Source organism: Hippopotamus amphibius, chromosome 14 (assembly GCF_030028045.1).
Source record: "Hippopotamus amphibius kiboko isolate mHipAmp2 chromosome 14, mHipAmp2.hap2, whole genome shotgun sequence".
NCBI classification, from domain to species: domain Eukaryota; kingdom Metazoa; phylum Chordata; class Mammalia; order Artiodactyla; family Hippopotamidae; genus Hippopotamus; species Hippopotamus amphibius.
The window spans coordinates 58,960,077-58,977,648 of record NC_080199.1 but is presented as its reverse complement, the minus strand read 5'-3'; the positions used below and the strand labels follow the sequence as shown (position 1 = coordinate 58,977,648).

At 34.6% G+C, this 17,572-nt stretch overlaps 1 protein-coding gene across 1 annotated transcript in view; it reads right to left on the bottom strand.

Moving 5' to 3' along the window:
• The window catches only part of GTF2F2 (general transcription factor IIF subunit 2), a 140,972-nt gene that overhangs the window by 81,042 nt on the left and 42,358 nt on the right, over positions 1 to 17,572 (bottom strand). The gene's annotated exons all lie outside the window — the stretch shown is intronic.

The following is a 17,572-nucleotide window of genomic DNA, read 5'->3' as shown; positions in this document are numbered from 1 at the left end:
CTAACTTTAATAAACTTCAACAAAATATTTCTGAAAATCTTGACTGAGGTTACATAAGTTAGCATATATGCCAAAAGTTTGCTCACACATAAAAACTTAGCAAAGCTAATATTCACTCTCAGAACTATAACTGACTTCCCATTACAACATCTGAGGTAATACAAATGTTGGCTGTACATACTAAAAGAAATATTTAAAAACCTCTTGTACAAAAAAGTCATTTAAAAATTCATATTAAAAACAAAAATCTCCATATCAACTACACAATCTTTTTTGTATAACAAGAAAAAAATGTTTCTATTAAAACATCAAATTATCTCAACGTACTTTAAAATGGCTTAATCAGGATTTAAAAGAACTATGAAAACAGAAAAAAAATAGTAAAATCTATTTTAGCAGTCACTATAAATGAACTGTTTATATACTTTCGCAGCTTACAAATTGACTTTCCTTGGCATTTGGACTTTGTAATGAAAAAAAGGGTAGTGATTTAATGTCAAAGGAAGATTTTCTCTAACAAGGTTTCATTACAGATAATAAAAATAGCCCTGACATATCTTTTTACAGGAGATAGAGTTGAACAAACCTCCTTAGAAGTATTACAAGTGAGGTTTTGGCATCAGTTCATAAAAAGAAAATTTAACTGTTATAAAAAAATTACTGATGGAAACCATTAAAGAAATTTGTCACTCATGTTTTTTGTACATATCTAAAAAATTGTTTCTGGAATGCATTTAATTTTTCCTCAAGCTTTTGATAAATCATAATATCCTAAAACAGTTTAGTAACCTACAAGGAAATATGGCTAGATTGATTATTGTTGTGTAACTTTTCATAAATGTACCTTTTTAAATTCAAAATCACTTGTACCTGTATTTACATATTCAAGTGCCTAAATATTGTAAGTACATAGAAAATACCTAGTTTTTAAATTTTACTATTTAAAAAAAATACATAGAAATACTTTCCATTCAAAAAACTCAAGAAATTGTACAAAATGCAACTATAAGGCAGAGTGAAGCTGTCATAACATTTTTGTTTGCAGTCACTGAAGAATTTCTTCCTTAAATCTTTTCTCATAAGTAAACACTGCTCCAAAGAATAAATCACAATGAGATATCTCCTTTTTCAGAAGAAAGGTAAGAAAAAAATGGGTTACTGTACTTGCCATGAGCCAAACATATATACGCCTGTATTTGGAATGACACCACACAGTGATTCTAGCATTGTCCTTAAAATTTTAAAAATAAACACATAGCTTATGGTATACTATATTTCTAAAACATGCATGGCAGTGTGCAGAGCAAATGAAGGGAAACACTTACGAGACTTTTCAAATGATACAAAAAAGATGACTACCATCCCAGACTGAAGATCATGATACCATTAAGCTTGCTCAGTTATTTTTTTTAAAGAAAATTAGTTTTATCTCAAGTGCTATTTTTAAGATGATAAAAGGTAACATTTATTGTTTTATTACATACCAGATACCATGCTATGAACATATATTATCTCAATTAATTCTGATGATGACCCTAAGAAAGGTACTATTATTCTTTCCCTCTTGCAAATAAAGAAAGAGACTAATAGGGCTAAGGAAGCTGCTAAGATCATACAGTTACTGAGAGGTAAAGGTGGAACCAACATTTGAAACCCAGCTATACCAGTTCCAGAACCAGCAGGAACTATGTCTGCTTTTGCAGGCCACTTATTTCTCTCACACCTAGAATCTGGCATAAAACAGGCATTCATGAAGTACATGCTAAATAAAGAACACCAAAATACAGGTATGCCTCACTTGATAAAATCTCACAATGCAGGTATTCTTAAAATGTTGAGTAAAAAAGCTGAATTTGGGGAAAGCAAATAATATTTTAAATGTCATGTCGTGTCATTTAAAGAACATGAGATGAATCATCTCACAAGAACAAAGAATATCCCAAATTTGTATATTGGCAAATCTAGATTTTCATGTCAGGTCTGCTGAAAAGGGGGGTTACTTTTTATGACTTATACAGCCCACAGAACTGACATATTATGAGGAAAAAATATGGCACAGTGAAACACACATGGGCTCTGGAGTCAGACTTGGGTTCAAATTCAATTAACTTACACTAATTTGCTTACATGACCACAAGCAAGATTCTTAACTTCTTCGAACTGAAACGTCCTCACGGTAAAATGGAGATGATGATTAGTTGATAGAGCATTTATAAGGCTCAAATTAAACTTTAAATTACATGTAAAATGCCTCACCCACCACAGACTTCCCATAAGCACTGGTTATTTATTATCTTATCCAGTGTAAAGGTACCTTCATGACATAACCATGAATAACAGGCACAAAAATGCACATTTACATTAATTAGGCTTTCAACTTAGACATGAACAGAACAGAGAACTTTTAACAAATGCATGCTTAATACTGTGATGATACTATAAGATACAAGAATCTACTTTAAACTGCTCCAGGCAAATGCAGTTTTCAACTGTATTAGTTTAAAAATACATATGATGAGTTTTTCCTGGGACTTTGATCTTCTAGCTTCATGTACAAAATCTACAAGAGCAAAATAATCACTGCAGCTGTTTTATCAGCAATTGAAAATCAGTCAGCAAAAATATGTGATATCATACTCTTAAAGATACCCCTATCTAGTAAATTATGATCAAATGCCTTAAACTGCAATAATGTCAGTCAAGGTTAAAATCATAGCATCTGAATCATAATTATCTTGTGAATAAAGCAGAAATGTAATATGGACTATCCAAAACAACATGCAATTTAGAAATTATTTGTATTTAGCTTTTTAAATTTATTTTTTATTTAAGTATAGTTGATTTACAACGTTGTGTTAGATTTCTGCTGTACAGCAAAGTGACTCGGTTATACACATACATACATTCTTTTCTACATTTTTTTCCATTATGGTTTATCCCAGGATACTGAATATAGTTCCCTGTGCCATACAGTAGGACCTTGTTGTTTACCCATTCTATGTGTAATAGTTTGCATCTACTAACCCCAAAGTCCCAGGCTATTCCCCTGCCCCGCACCACCCGGTATTTAGCTTTGAAATATATAATGGCTACTTTTGTAGCAGAATTATCTTCCTAATTATATTCTGCTTAAGCTAATATTAAAATTAATTTGCTTCTGTGAACAAATACCAAGTGGATGGTGATAAAGGAAGATGTGCTGGGCAGAGGGAAATATGTAAGATGAAATTTTAAATTTCCCTAATTTATGAAAGAGGTGACTGTATTCCTACTTCTCTTTGCAAAGATACACAATATTTCAAGAGTTTCTATTAAACGAAAGTTGCTGATGTGTCTTAAAAACTATTATAAATAACTTACGTTTAATTAAAAATCTTTCCAATAATGTAAAAACTATACAATGTTAAGCATTCTGTACATAAAATATGGCAACTTTAAATTTATTTAAATTAGTACTTATTTTAGAAAAAATACTGAACTAGATACTGAAGTTAGACAATTATATTTCTTTATTATCTGTCTTAAAAAATTGTTCCCTACCATAAAATATAACACAGTTAACCTACTAGTACAGCAGGTTTTTCCAAACTGAGGATTCCAGAATACTTAGTTATATTTAAAAGCAAGTTCTACTATTTTTTTTAAAGATCTAGTTAATTTTATAAGTTCCTTTTTGAAGAAAGGCCCAACCTTTCAAAAGTAATTTTGATTATGGCCTTCTAGAATCTTCAGCACATATTTTTTTTTACATCATTAAAGTGTAAAATTGGGCAAGTCTACTGATTTTTTAAAAATTCCACCCTACTGATTTTGTTGTTATAAAAGAGGTTTATTAATTAATTTTAAAGGTTCTTAAAATTGTTGCATGATATTAACTTTAATCTCAATGGATGCTTGAGTTTGATAACCTTCTATGACACTGTGGTTTGTTTTTTTTTTAAAGATTTATTTATTATTTATTTATTTATTTATTTTTGGCTGTGTTGGGTCTGCACACAGGCTTTCTCTAGTTGTGGCGAGCGGGGGCTACTCTTCACTGCGGTGTGTGGGCTTCTCATTACAGTAGCTTCTCTTGTTGCAGAGCATAGGCTCTAGGCACGTGCAGGCTTCAGTAGTTGTGACTTGAGGGCTCCGCAGTTGTGGCGCATGGGCTTAGTTGCTCCGTGTCATGTGGGATCTTCCCACACCAGGGATCGAACCCGTGTCCCCTGCACTGACAGGTGGATTCTTAACCACTGAGCCACCAGGGAAGTCCCAACTTAATGTGGTTTTGCAAAGAACTACAACATTTAGCATTTACTTCAGATACCATACCATCTGAATTTTTATTTATATTTATTTTTTAAAAAACATTAAAAATAAATACAAATGCATACATCCTAAGAAAACTAATTTGAATTTTGTGTATTTTTGTCTATCCACGTATAGATATTTTTAAAGAAACCACCATGGAAAGAAAAAGGAAAGACAGGGCAGGAGGGTGGGGAGGTGAGAGGGAGGCTCAAGAGGTAGGGGATATATGTATACGTATAGCTGATTCACTTTGTTCTACAGCAGAAACTAACACAACATTGTAAAGCAATTATATTCCAATTTAAAAAAAAAAGAAAAAGGAAGACTATATACAGCTGTGTGTAAAAATAATTATTAATAAAGGTTGATGATTATTGGAGAGAAACATTAAGCAAAAGAATCTAAAAGTCACAGGTGACTGATTTATAAAACAACAAAACCAAAAAATGCAACCACAGGCATTTACTACACATATATGTTTACTTGTTACAACACAGCCAGAAAGTAACACATTGGGATTCAATATATAAATACTCAGCTACCTTGAAAATTGGAGGCAGGCTTTATCAAAATGGCATTTTGGTTCTCAGCTATATATTCCTCCCCTCTTTTTTCTATCTTATCAAAATTTAGGTTATTTGGATATAAGGCAGATTGTACTTAATAAGAGGCAAGAAAAGAAGGCTCAACTATATCTCTTACTATTATAGAACAAAATTTATATATTGTAAAATTCACTACAGGATGAATATACAGAAAAATAGCAAAGCTTGTTATAAAAATTCGGTAGCTATTACTGAGGTGTTTAATGAAGCAAGTCTAAACATTAAGTAAAATCATTCCCAGTCTTCATTCTGTATCACCCTAAAACTTTCCATTTAACTAAAGGATATAATACAAACATTTTTAAGTAGAATTAGTTATCTTTATTTAAAAAAAAAAAAAAAGAATATGTACCAGACAGTTGTCTTTTTGGTTCAAAAAAGGAACCAAAGTGGGAAGGAAAAGCAGTTGAGGATTTAAAAATCAAAGTAAAAAAAGACATATCAACTCCACCAATGTTAAGAATTGCTAATGAAGCAAAAAAGATGAAACCTCTTCTACAGAGACTAACCGTTTTCCAACAAGGGAACAACTACTACCTAACTACCTCCTCCCTTCAAACAAACCATCTATGGTTGTTTCTGTAAGTTTCAGGTATTGTATTATGATATTATAAAAGATCATTAAACTAAAAAGTATACGAATGGGTGGAAAGGAATAAGAAAAAGTAATCTGGTAATCTGACCTTTTAGCAAAAATCATAAAAATGCCCATATTTACTGAGGCGTTACTATGTATCTGTCAGTACTTAGTACTTGGTATGCACTATCTCCTTTACAGCTGAGGTGCACAGATTGCTAGTTACTTCCCCAACAACTGTACACAGATAAAAAACTGTATTTCCTGATGGTCTGTGGCTGCAAGGTCAAGTTATCAAGTTCTGATCAACAGGAAATAAGCAAAACTGATAGGGTGTGATTTTTGGATATGGTCCTCTCACAAAACTGGTTGAGCCTTTCTGCCTTGCCCTACTGCCTCCATTTCGCTGCCTGGAACATAGATATGATGGTTATAACCACGGAGTCATTCTGGATCACCCTGAGAATGGAAGCCACAAACTAATGATGGCAGATGGTTGCGGATAACCATGGAACCGCCATACCAGACCTGGACTTCTTACCTTGGAACTGCTGTACAGAGAAGAAAAACACATTTAAGTCATTGATATTTTAGGATGTCTGTTAACCCTAACAGAGAGAGATGGGTGGTATTAAAGCCCTTGTTCTACAGATGAGAAAAGAGACCCACAGAGTTAAACAACTTGCCACAGGCACACAGCTAGCAAGCAGCCTCCAAAGTGCCAAGCTCTTAAGCACTGCGTAATACCACTTTCAGACCAGCAACCAGGAACTGAGTAAGAGGCTCGGCACAGGACATAAGCCTAGAAAATGGGCAAGATAATGTTGAAGGAAGGTTGGCATCTCCACTCATTAGACTACACCAAAACCTGGCTTAAAATACTGGAAGACACCTAAGTGAATGAAAAGGGAATCCAGTCAGTCTGGTGAGTTTGCTACAAAAAAACCACACTAGAACAGAGCATTCACTGATGAGAAGTGTGGGGCCACAACCACAGAAAGGAAAAGGGCTGATAGGTCCAGGAATAAGTCTAACCTGGAGAGAAACCTCTGTAAGCCGGGCAGATTTTCCTCATTCAGGTACACAATCATTATTGGATTAAACGCAGAAGAATAGCTACCCGGGAATAACCACCAAACTGATTTCTAAAAATGAACTAAAAATTCTTAATGGGAACATCTAAGAAAAAGTAGAATATCTTTATGCAAATAGGGGGAGAGGAAGGGTTTATATAACAAGTAGGCAAAAGAACAACTTTACAGATTTCTGAGATAGTCAATTTTTGTACTACCACCCCCTCCCCTGCTTTGGGGGTGCAGGGGGAGTGTGAGGGTGGATGGAAAAGAGCATAATCCTCCTGTCTCCCCACAGTACTGAGAAATTAAACCACTGAGGATGAAAAGGCATCTCGTATGCTCTGTTTTAGTCTTCTGGGAGGGAATGGATAAGAAAACTCAGAAAAGAAACATAGTCTGAAAAACTGAACTTGTGGAAGCTGGGAGACAGACATGGCCAATTTTTTAGAAACAGTAAGGGATGAATGAAGAGTTACATAAGGAGCTACCTCTAGACACAGAGAGGGGCCCGAAGCTTTAACCAGCAGGGTGGCCATTTGTTCCCTAAGTAGCTAGTATTATCTTCAATTTTCCAAATTAATAAGCTTGTGGTAAACTACTCAAATAATTAGACATTTTCCCCAAGAACATATTAACAGAAGGATCAAGAAAAGCTACTGCTGGCTTTTTTACACGTAAGTTAAAATACTAGAGCACAGATGCTAAAGCTCACATTTTTTAAAATAATCAGATAAGGGGACTTCCCTGGTGGTCCAGTGATAAAGAATCTGCCCTCCAATGCAGGGTACACGGGTTCAATCCCTGGTCAGGGAACTAAGATCCTACATGCCTCAGGGCAACTATGCCCATGCGTCACAACTAATGACCTCACGCGCCTCAACAAGGGAGCCCATGTGCTGCAAAATACAGAGTCCATGCACTCTGGAGCCGGCTCACTACAACTAGAAAAGAGAAAACGCGTACCACAACCAGAGAGAAGCCCAAGTGCCACAATGAAGAGCCCACATGCCAAAACGAAAAGATCCCACATGCCTCAATGAAGATACCATGTGCCTGCAACTGAGACCTGACGCAACCATAAATTAATTAATTAAATATTTTAAAAAATCAGATAAAAAGTGACTTAAAGGACAATGATAAGTAAGTTTTTCTGGTTATATAACCCAAATTTGATGATCCCTTAAGAAGCAACACACATTCATCCACATATTAACAGATTTATTTTATATTTACTTCTCACCCACATATTAACAGATTTATGTTATATTTACTTCTAAACACATACTAATTGTTTCTGTATTGCACAACTTTGAAAGATAAAATATAGTTGTTGCTTAAACCTTATTTTAGCCACATGGGAAGCAAACTATAAATCATTTGAAGATTTAAATACAAGAATACAGCATAAAAGAGTTCATGGGGAAACAAAGTATTTTGAAAATTAGTAAACTAATAAATGAAGGATGTCAACTAGGAACCAATAGTTAAATAGACCCGAATGTTGCCTTGGAACTCAGGAATCTTTTAGCTTCTAGTCACTTACAGTGCATTAAATAACTAAACAGATGACAACAGATAGAGAAATGTTCTTATTCTGAAACACTCAAGGAATATGCCTGCTACTCTAGTTCCTACCAGTCTTTTTTAATTTACTGACTGATTGATCAATTGATTTGGCTGCACTCAGCCGTTGCTGGGGGCGGGCTTTCTCTAGTTGTGGCGAGTGGGGGCTACTCGTTGTTGTATTATCTAGGCTTCTCACTGCAGTGGCTTCTCTTGTTGCAGAACACGGGCTCTAGATGTGTGGGCCTTAGTAGTTGCAGCATGTGGGCTCAGTAGTTGTGGCACGCAGGCCCTAGACCATGCAGGCTTTAGTAGTTGTGGCTCATGGGCTCTAGAGTGCACGCTCAGTAGTTGTGGTGCACAGGCTTAGTTGCTCTGCAGCATGTGGGATCTTCCCAGATTAGGACTCAAACCCGTGACCCCTGCACTGGCAGGCGGATTCTTAACCACTGCAGCACCAGGGAAGTCCCATACCAGTCTTTTATAAAATTAAATAGAGAAGGACAGGACCAATGTCAGTGCTTGGTCAATCTTTCCACATTGAACACACACCTAACTAAAGTTGCTAATAATATCTTCCCATTAATGACAAACTTCTTTTTTAAATTTTCTTGTAATCTGATTCAGGCCAAAGCAATTCATTTTTTTAGACTCATATTTTTAAAACATGTTTACACTGGACACTTATTTAAAACTGTCTTTGTTGGTATTTCCCTTGTGGTCCAGTGGTTAAGAATCCACTTTCCAATGCATGGGACGCAGGTTTGAACCCTGGTTGGGGAACTAAGATCCCACATGCCGCGGGGCAACTAAGCCTGCGTGAAGCAACTACTGAGCCCATGCAACACAACTAGAGAGAAGCCTGCATGCCACAACAGAGCCCGCATGCCACAACGTGCCGCAACTAAGACGCAACACAGCCAAATAAGTAAATAAATAGTTACTTCCCCCCATAAAAAATAAATTAAAAAAAAAAATAAATAAATAAAATAAATAGTTACTTAAAAAAAAAAAAAAACCTGCCTCTGCAGCCAAAGACTCTTACAGCTTTAAGTCTATTGCTCATCTCTGCTCAAAATCCTAGCCTGCACAATTATAGGCTCATATTTTTTTTAAATAAATAAATAAATTTATCCAAAAAAGGGAAAAATTGGAAATCTAATCATAATGTGATACTTAGGGCACTTTGGTAAGTCATATGGTCATAAAATAATTAAAACACTGAATAGTGATTTAACCCCAAATTAGGGTTCAATTATATTGGGATGGTGGGGAGAAAGAGGGGGGCTGTGTGTGTGTGCATGTGTGCTGATGGTATAAAAGAGCTAAACCCTCATCTTCCATTTTTAGAAGTTAGTGGGTAATGTTTAAAACTGTATAACAGCTACCAAAAAAAAAAAAAAGCAACATAAGGACATTATTGAGAATTCTGACTGCAAACAGCAAATCACACAGTTAAAAGAATAGAAAATGATTCTTTCTAAAGAGCAGGAATGGGAGACGAGTGTTATGATTTTGTTATAAGTTTTAAAGAACTATTTGACTTTTCAAAATAATAAACCTGTGTAACTGAAAAAAAAATTAAGTCTAAAGACAGACAGTGGTTGATTGTATTGATTGAAAATCAGGGACATGCACACTAAAATGTTGATACAAACAGGAGTTGAAAAAGAAGACAGTATACATAAAAGTCATAAAATAACTTCTTCACCTGTATACACTGACTGTATACATTTGCAGAGCTGATGTATACTTTAACCCTTTACCATTGTCCCTTAAAGTGTTGATAGCAGTGGGAGAGTTTTTAGGCTCATATTATACGTGTAGAATAACAATAATAAAATTAAAATAAAGATGAATAAAAGGTTAAAATGAGCATTAAATCATGACAGGTGCTTTGCTAAAAACATTGTTATTGCTACATCTAATTTACAAATGGAGAAACTGAAGTTTGGCAAAGAGTGTGTCAAAGACTTCAGAGCTCCTAATGAGAGACTGAGGAGGGTTTTAATTCAGCAGTCAGGTTCTAGAATCCTTTATCAGTTACTACCACATACACTCTGTCAACCTACCTTCTCCTTCTAGCTTTGAAGAGTAAAAAATTGATTTTTATTCTCTGTCTATAAAAAATAGTGTTCATCAAACAACTTAAACAATGCAAATATGATTCAGAGGTGAGATGCTCAGCTCATCAAAAAAGTGTTTTTAAGAATATTAGAAAGAAATGTTTACATATGTAAGTAATTGACACATTTTAAATAGTCTCTGGACAGAGCTTTTTGACTCTGATTTATTAATCTGAAATAATGACAATGACTCTCCTTAAAACTACTATGAATAAATAAATTCTAAGCTGCCATTAGTTGAAATGTGTGACCCTTTCCTTTTTGAGATAGCCAGCAAGAAGGGAGGGAGGTATATGAAGAGCATCAATGTTATGCTGAATACCATTTTTGCTTTTCTGATCACTATATATAGCAAACACCACTTAAGACGAAGCGAGAGAGTAGCACAGACATATATATACTACCAACTGTAAAATAGATAGCCAGTGGGAAGTTGTTGTATAACAAAGGGAGTTCAACTCTAGGATGGAAGAGGCCTTAGAAGACTGGGACGGGGAGGGTGGGGGGGAGTGGAGGGAGGGTGGGGGGGGAGCGAGGGAGGGAGGGAATACAGGGATATGTGTATAAAAACAGATGATTGAACTTGGTGTACCCCCCAAAAAATAATAAATAAATAAATAAAATTTTTAAAAAATGGAAAAAAAAAAGAGAGAGATTGGCAATTTACCAGTGCACAAAATATTTCTTTTAAAGAAAAAGTCCTGCCTTCTGCACGTCACTACACCCTTCTGAAAAAAACACTAAGACATACATGAAAAATTAACTGAATAATTTTTACTGAATAAAAATTTATTAAAGCAATACTTTAAGATAATTAACAGGCCTCAATATATATAAGCCCAAGGAAGTAATGATTCAATCTATTTCACTACAAACACATAAAACTAGAGAAAAGGACCAATCATTTTTACATGATATAAGCAATACTGACTAAATTAAGTCACTTTATAATTAAGACAAAATTTACTTATTAAAAATTAGATTTGGACATCAAAAGAAATAAAGACAGGAAGTGTGGAGACGAGAGAAAAGGAAAGTATGGTTCAATAAGTAAATCAATTCTTCCACAAAAGCATTTAGTCTATAGTCAACTTACAAATAAACATTTATTAATTGCCTAGAAGTCTTTGAGAAATAAAAGACATATATCTCTTATATATATGCTGTATCATTTATTTTCTTTCTATATAAAATTATAACTACATATCAAAAATAGACACAAAATATTGGGTCTAAAACGGAGACTAAAATTCTACAATGAAGCCGAAAAGAAAATTATGCATATTTTATTAAAGTCATCCATAAACCCTTTTTGAAAAAAAGGAGGTCTAATGTTGAAATCTAGACAATGAAGGGATAAATGAAAATAATTTAGGAATAAGATGGCATGATCAAAAGATTAGATGAAAAGTACAAATCTATTTATACAATTAATACAACAGGAGACTTAGTTGCAGAACAGAATGCTAACCTTAATAAAGTCTTAATAAAGTGAAAACACAATCAATGAAACTTGAGAAATTGTGTTTTGAGGAAAATAATTTCCTAATTTTTCATAACAGAGAATCAACAGATTGTCAAAAAGTGAAACCTGGAGTTAAAAAAAATAAACGACAATGACTCCAATCCCTTAATTTCTTGCCCCTCACATCTATCCCCTTAACCCCCAATTTTAGAAGGAGCTCTTGGGAACTCATATTTTTGGTAGAAAAGAAGCATTTATTTGACATTCAGCAACTCTTTCTTTTATCTTTCTTCTGTTAATTCAAGTAAATTAACTATACTTCTTCCTATTCCCTAAAATGGTGGGCTAAGTTATTTAGATCAAATCTCCCACTAAAAACAACTATAAATGCTGAATAAAATCTTGAGAGTATTAAGAAGACTACAAGATAATACGTAATCACCAAGCTCCAAAGACAGGGAAAACAACACTCTCTGAGGTCATGGGCCATGTTGAAGAAAACTAGACCTCCGTTTTTACAGACACCCAAGGCAGGTGCTGGGGAACAGAAATCAAAGCCCAGAGCCTGCACAAGGTGGAAAGCCTAACAGAAGTTCTTCAGCAGAAAAAATTAAAATCCCAAAAGACTAAACCCACAGGGTGAGAGTAAAGACGATGTGGAAAAGTCTCCCAACATTCTATAATTTAAAACTTGCCCACTCAGTTAGACTAATCAGTGAATTCTGCCAAATTTAAGTTAGAAATAAACCCAGTCTCACATAAATTCTTCTTGGTAACGAGAAGAGGGGTCACCTCCTCAATTCACTTTATGAAGACAGTATAACCTCAACACCCCAAAACCTAAGAAGAACATTAGGAGAGAGGAAAATTATGGCCAACTTTACTCATGGACATAAATGCAAAATTTTAAACAAAAGATAAGCAAACTGAATCTAGCAATATTTTAAAAGCATAAATCAAAGCTTGAGTTGGGGTTTTTCTAAGAACAGAAGTTTGATTAGTAATTAAAAAAATCAACAATTTTCCAAGTTAATATGATAAATCTTATAATCATCTCAATAGATACAGAAAAGTTATTTGATAAAATTTATCATCCATTCATTGACATGCTTAGCAAACTAGGAAGAGCAGGGAATTTCCTTAATCTGATGAGGACTAACTACCAAAAACAACAAACTAACTGCAAGTTACAGCAAACATACTGAAAGATGAAATGTTAAACAGAAATGACCTCATCACTACCCCAACTAGTAAAATAGAGCAAGAAGGAGAAATAACAGGTATAAAATTTGGAAAGAAAGACACAAAACTGTGATTATATTCATAGATCTTATAATTATGTAGTTATAAATTTTTTAAAAAATCTATAGGTAAACCAGTAGAATGTATAAAGGCAGTTTGGCAAGGTTGTTGGACATAAGGTCAACATTAAAATTCAACTGTATTTCTATATGCCAGCAACAAAGAGATGATAATCTTTTTAAAGAGATAGTTTATACAGTAGTGTCAAAAATATCAAATATCTAGGAATTATAATAAAAATATACAAGAAATCTACAGAGAAAACTATCAACATTACTGACAACAATTAAAGAAGACTTCATAAATGGTCATATATTGCAAGAGTCAATAGAAGATGTTAATTTTTCCTAAGCTGCTATACAGAGTCAATACAACACCCCCCCCCCCCATCTAGTCAAATGTTTTGTGGAAAATTTCAAGCTGATTCTGATTTATATAGAAATGGAAAGTGGTCAAGAATAACCAAGAAACTCCTGAAGAAGAACAAAGTGGGAGGGCTTGCTGTTCTGGATATCAAGACTTATTATTAAGTTAGAATAAGAAAGAAAGTGTGGTACCGCACAAGAATAAATGAATTGACTAACGGAACAGACAGAAAGTCTAAAAACAGCCTGTGCTTCAATAGGTACTTATGGCAAAGACAGCACTGCATAACAGTGAGAAAAAGATTTTTTTTTTTTAAGATTTATTTATTTATGTTTGGCTACGTTGGGTCTTCATGGCTGCACATGGGCTTTCTCTAGTTGTGGCGAGCAGGGGCTACTCTTTGTTGCAGTGCTCGGGCTTCTCATTGTGGTGGCCTCTCTTGTTGTGGAGCATGGGCTCTAGGCACACAGGCTTCAGTAGCTGTGGCACGCGAGAGCAGTAGCTGTGACTCTTGGGCTCTAGAGCACAGGCTCAGTAGTTGTGGCGCATGGGCTTAGTTGCCTCACAGCATGTAGGATCCTCCCGCACCACAGATCAAACCCGTGTCCTTTGCATTGGCAGGCAGATTCTTAACCACTGTGCCACTAGGGAAGTCCCAAAGATAGTCTTTTTTTAAAAGTAGATGATATTCATCCATATGGAGGAAAAATAAAATGTGACCCCTATCTCACACCATACAGAAAAAACAATGCCTGTAGACTGTAGAGCTAAATGTGAAAGAAAACAAAAAAGCCCTGGAAAATGGTATGAGAATACCTTATGATCTTGGAAGATGAAAGATTTCTTAAATGGGACACAAAAAGCACAAACCATAAAAGAAAAAACTAATAAACTGGACTTCACTAAAGACAATAACTGCTGTTTATCAAAAGATACCTTTAAGAGAGTGAAAAGGCAAATCACAAAAGACACTTATAACCCATGTAACTAAGGGCTATACGCAGAATATATAAAGAATTACAACTCAAAAAGAAAAAGTCAACACAATAAAATGGACACAAGATCTGAACAAACATTTCACACAACAGAAAATCCAAATGGACAATAAATATATGATAGGGGTTCAACTTCATTAGAAATCAGGGAATTGTCAAATCAAACCACAAAGATAAGTCACTACACATCCACAATACCAGTTAACATATTTTTAAAAAGGGGGCAGGGGGGGCCTTCCCTGGTGGTCCAGTGGTCAAGACTCTGCCCTTCCAATGCAGGGGGCTCGGGTTCGACCCCTGGTTGGGGAAGTAAGATCCCACATGCTATGCATGCTGTGCGGCCAAATAAAATAAAATGCAATAATCAGGAAAGGAAGGAACCAAACCCTCTTCTTCTGGTTTCTAGCCAATACCATAACCAAAAAACAAACAAACAAAAATTGAGAAAAAAAAAAAAAGGACAATACCATTGGAGAGGAATTGAAACAAAAAGAACTCACATACACTGCTGTTGGGACTATAAACTGGTATAACTTCTTCAGAAAATGGTTTGGCTTATCAACTAGAAGTGAACATATACTCTGTGACCAAAGTCCACACTTAGGAACATGCCTTTAAAAATTAATGTACCATGCCACAAGTATAAAAATGTGATAGCAGCACTGTTAATAAGTCACAAATATCCAACAACAGTAAAAATGGATAAACCGAGTAAAATACAGCAAAGAAAATGAATAAACTACTGCTATATACAACATGGATTAGTCTTGGAAAACAATGTTCGGTGAAAAAGCCATGTGAAAAAATAGTACATACTCATATATACAATGGAATATTACTCAGCTGTAAAAAGCAATGAAACTGGGACATCTGTAGAGGATGGACCTAGAGACTGTCATACAGAGTGAACTGAGTCAGAAAGAGAAAAACAAATATCGTATATTAACACATATATGTGGACTATAGAAAAATGGTACAAATCAACCAGTTTGCAAGGCAGAAACAGAGACACAGATGTACAGAACAAACATGTGGACACCAAGTGAGGAAAGCGGGGAGGGTTGGGGGGGGGAATGAATTGGGAGATTGGGATACCAAATTGTACACTCTAAATATATGCAGTTTATTGTAAAAAATTAAAAATTAAAAATTAAAAAAAATAGTACGTACTCTATGATTCTATTTAACATTCAAACACAGACTACCTAAAACATATTGCAGAGGAATGAATGCTAAAATTACAGGGGGAATTGATTATCATAAACATCAGCAATAACGGCTACCTCATTGGAGGAAGGAACGAGCTGTGATAGAGGAAAGATACCCATGTTCTATTTCAAATGCTCACGTTACTGCATTTTTTCTGTATGTTAGTGTTCACATTTTAAAATGTTTTTTAAATTATCTATATTTTTATTTTTAAAAGTAGTCACTCTGAAAAAGAGTTTGGCAGTTTCTCACAGAATTTAACATGCCTTAACATATGACCCAGCAAATGCACTCTTGGGCATTTACCCCAGAGAAATAAAAACTAGTGTCCACACAAAAATCTATACACGAAAGTTCATGGCAGCTTTATCTGTAATAGCAAAAGACTGGAAACAACCCAGATGTCCTTCAAAGAGTGACTAGTTAGACAAACTGTGATACATCCATACTACGGGAATATTCAGCGATAGGAATAAATTATTGATACATGCAAAGCTTGGATGAATCTCCAGGAAATTTATACCAAGTGAAAAAAGCGTTTATGTAACGTTTATTTACATAGCATTTATGATACTTTTTAGGTGATAAAATTATAGAAATGCAGTACAGATCAGTGGCTGCCAGGGGATAAAGACAGGGCTGGGATAAGTGGGGGTTGGGGAGTGGGAGGAAGGTGGCATGATTACAGACGGCTAATACAAGGGATCTTTGTAGAGATGGAACTCTATATCTTGATTATGACAGTGGCTACATAAAAGTACACATGTGATAAAATTGCATGGAACTAGACACACACAAATAAGTACAAGTAAAACTGGGAATATCTATCAGAGTAAGATCAAAGGATGTCAACATCAAAGTCAGTGGACTGTACTATAGTTTAACAATATTTTACAATTGGGGGAAACTGGGTAAAGAGTACACAGGATATCTGTATTAGTTTTTACAACATGTGAATCTACAATTATCTCAAATAAAAAGTTTAATTAAAGTAATGTAAAAAACAGAGCAAACACAACAATTTCTCTCTCTCCACTTTTCTTTCTGTCTCTATGTATCTTTATGATGTACCATTGGAATGATGTTCACCAAATGAGAATTACTTATTTCTTGATGGTGTAACTCTGGGTGATTTGAATGTTTCTATACTGTTATAATATTTTTTAAAACATGCATCTCTTTATAAAAATAATGTCATTACTTATTTTTTAAAAAGGCAATATAGTATAAAACCTATACTCTTAAAATTATAAGACACTCTTAAAAAATTAAAGAAGACCTAAATTAATGAAAAGACATCTATGTTCACGGATTGGAAGACTTAATATTGTTAAGATGACAATACCCTCTAAATTGATCCACAGATTCAATACAATGCCCACCAAAATCCCAGCTGGTCTTTCTGCAGAAATTAACAAACTGATCCTAAAATTCACATGAAAATTCAAGGACCCAGAACAGCCAAACAATCATGAAAAAGAAATAAAGTTGGAGGACTCTCAACTTCACAATTTCTTCACAATTTCAAAACTTACTACAAAACTACAGTAATCAAGACTGTGATTCTGGCATAGGGACAGATATACAGAGCTATGGAACAGAATTGAGAGTGTGTACAAAATTTCTGATCACTTGGTTTTCCACAATGGTGCCAAGACAATTCAATGGGGAAAAGAAAGTCTTTTCAAAAAAATAGTACTTGGAGAACTGGATATCCACATGCAAAAATTGAAGTTGGACTCCCACTTCATACCAAATACAAAATTAACTCAAGGTGGACCATAATCGAAACATAAGACGTAAGACTATAAAACACAGGAGTAATTCTTTATGACCCTGAGTTAGGCAAAGCCTTCTTAAATATGACACCAAAAACAAAAGCAACAGAAAGGAAAAACAGACAAATTGGATTACCTCAAAATTAAAAGTCTTGTGCTTTAAAGAATACCATCAAGAAAGTCTTGTGCTTTAAAGAATACCTACAGAATGAGAGAA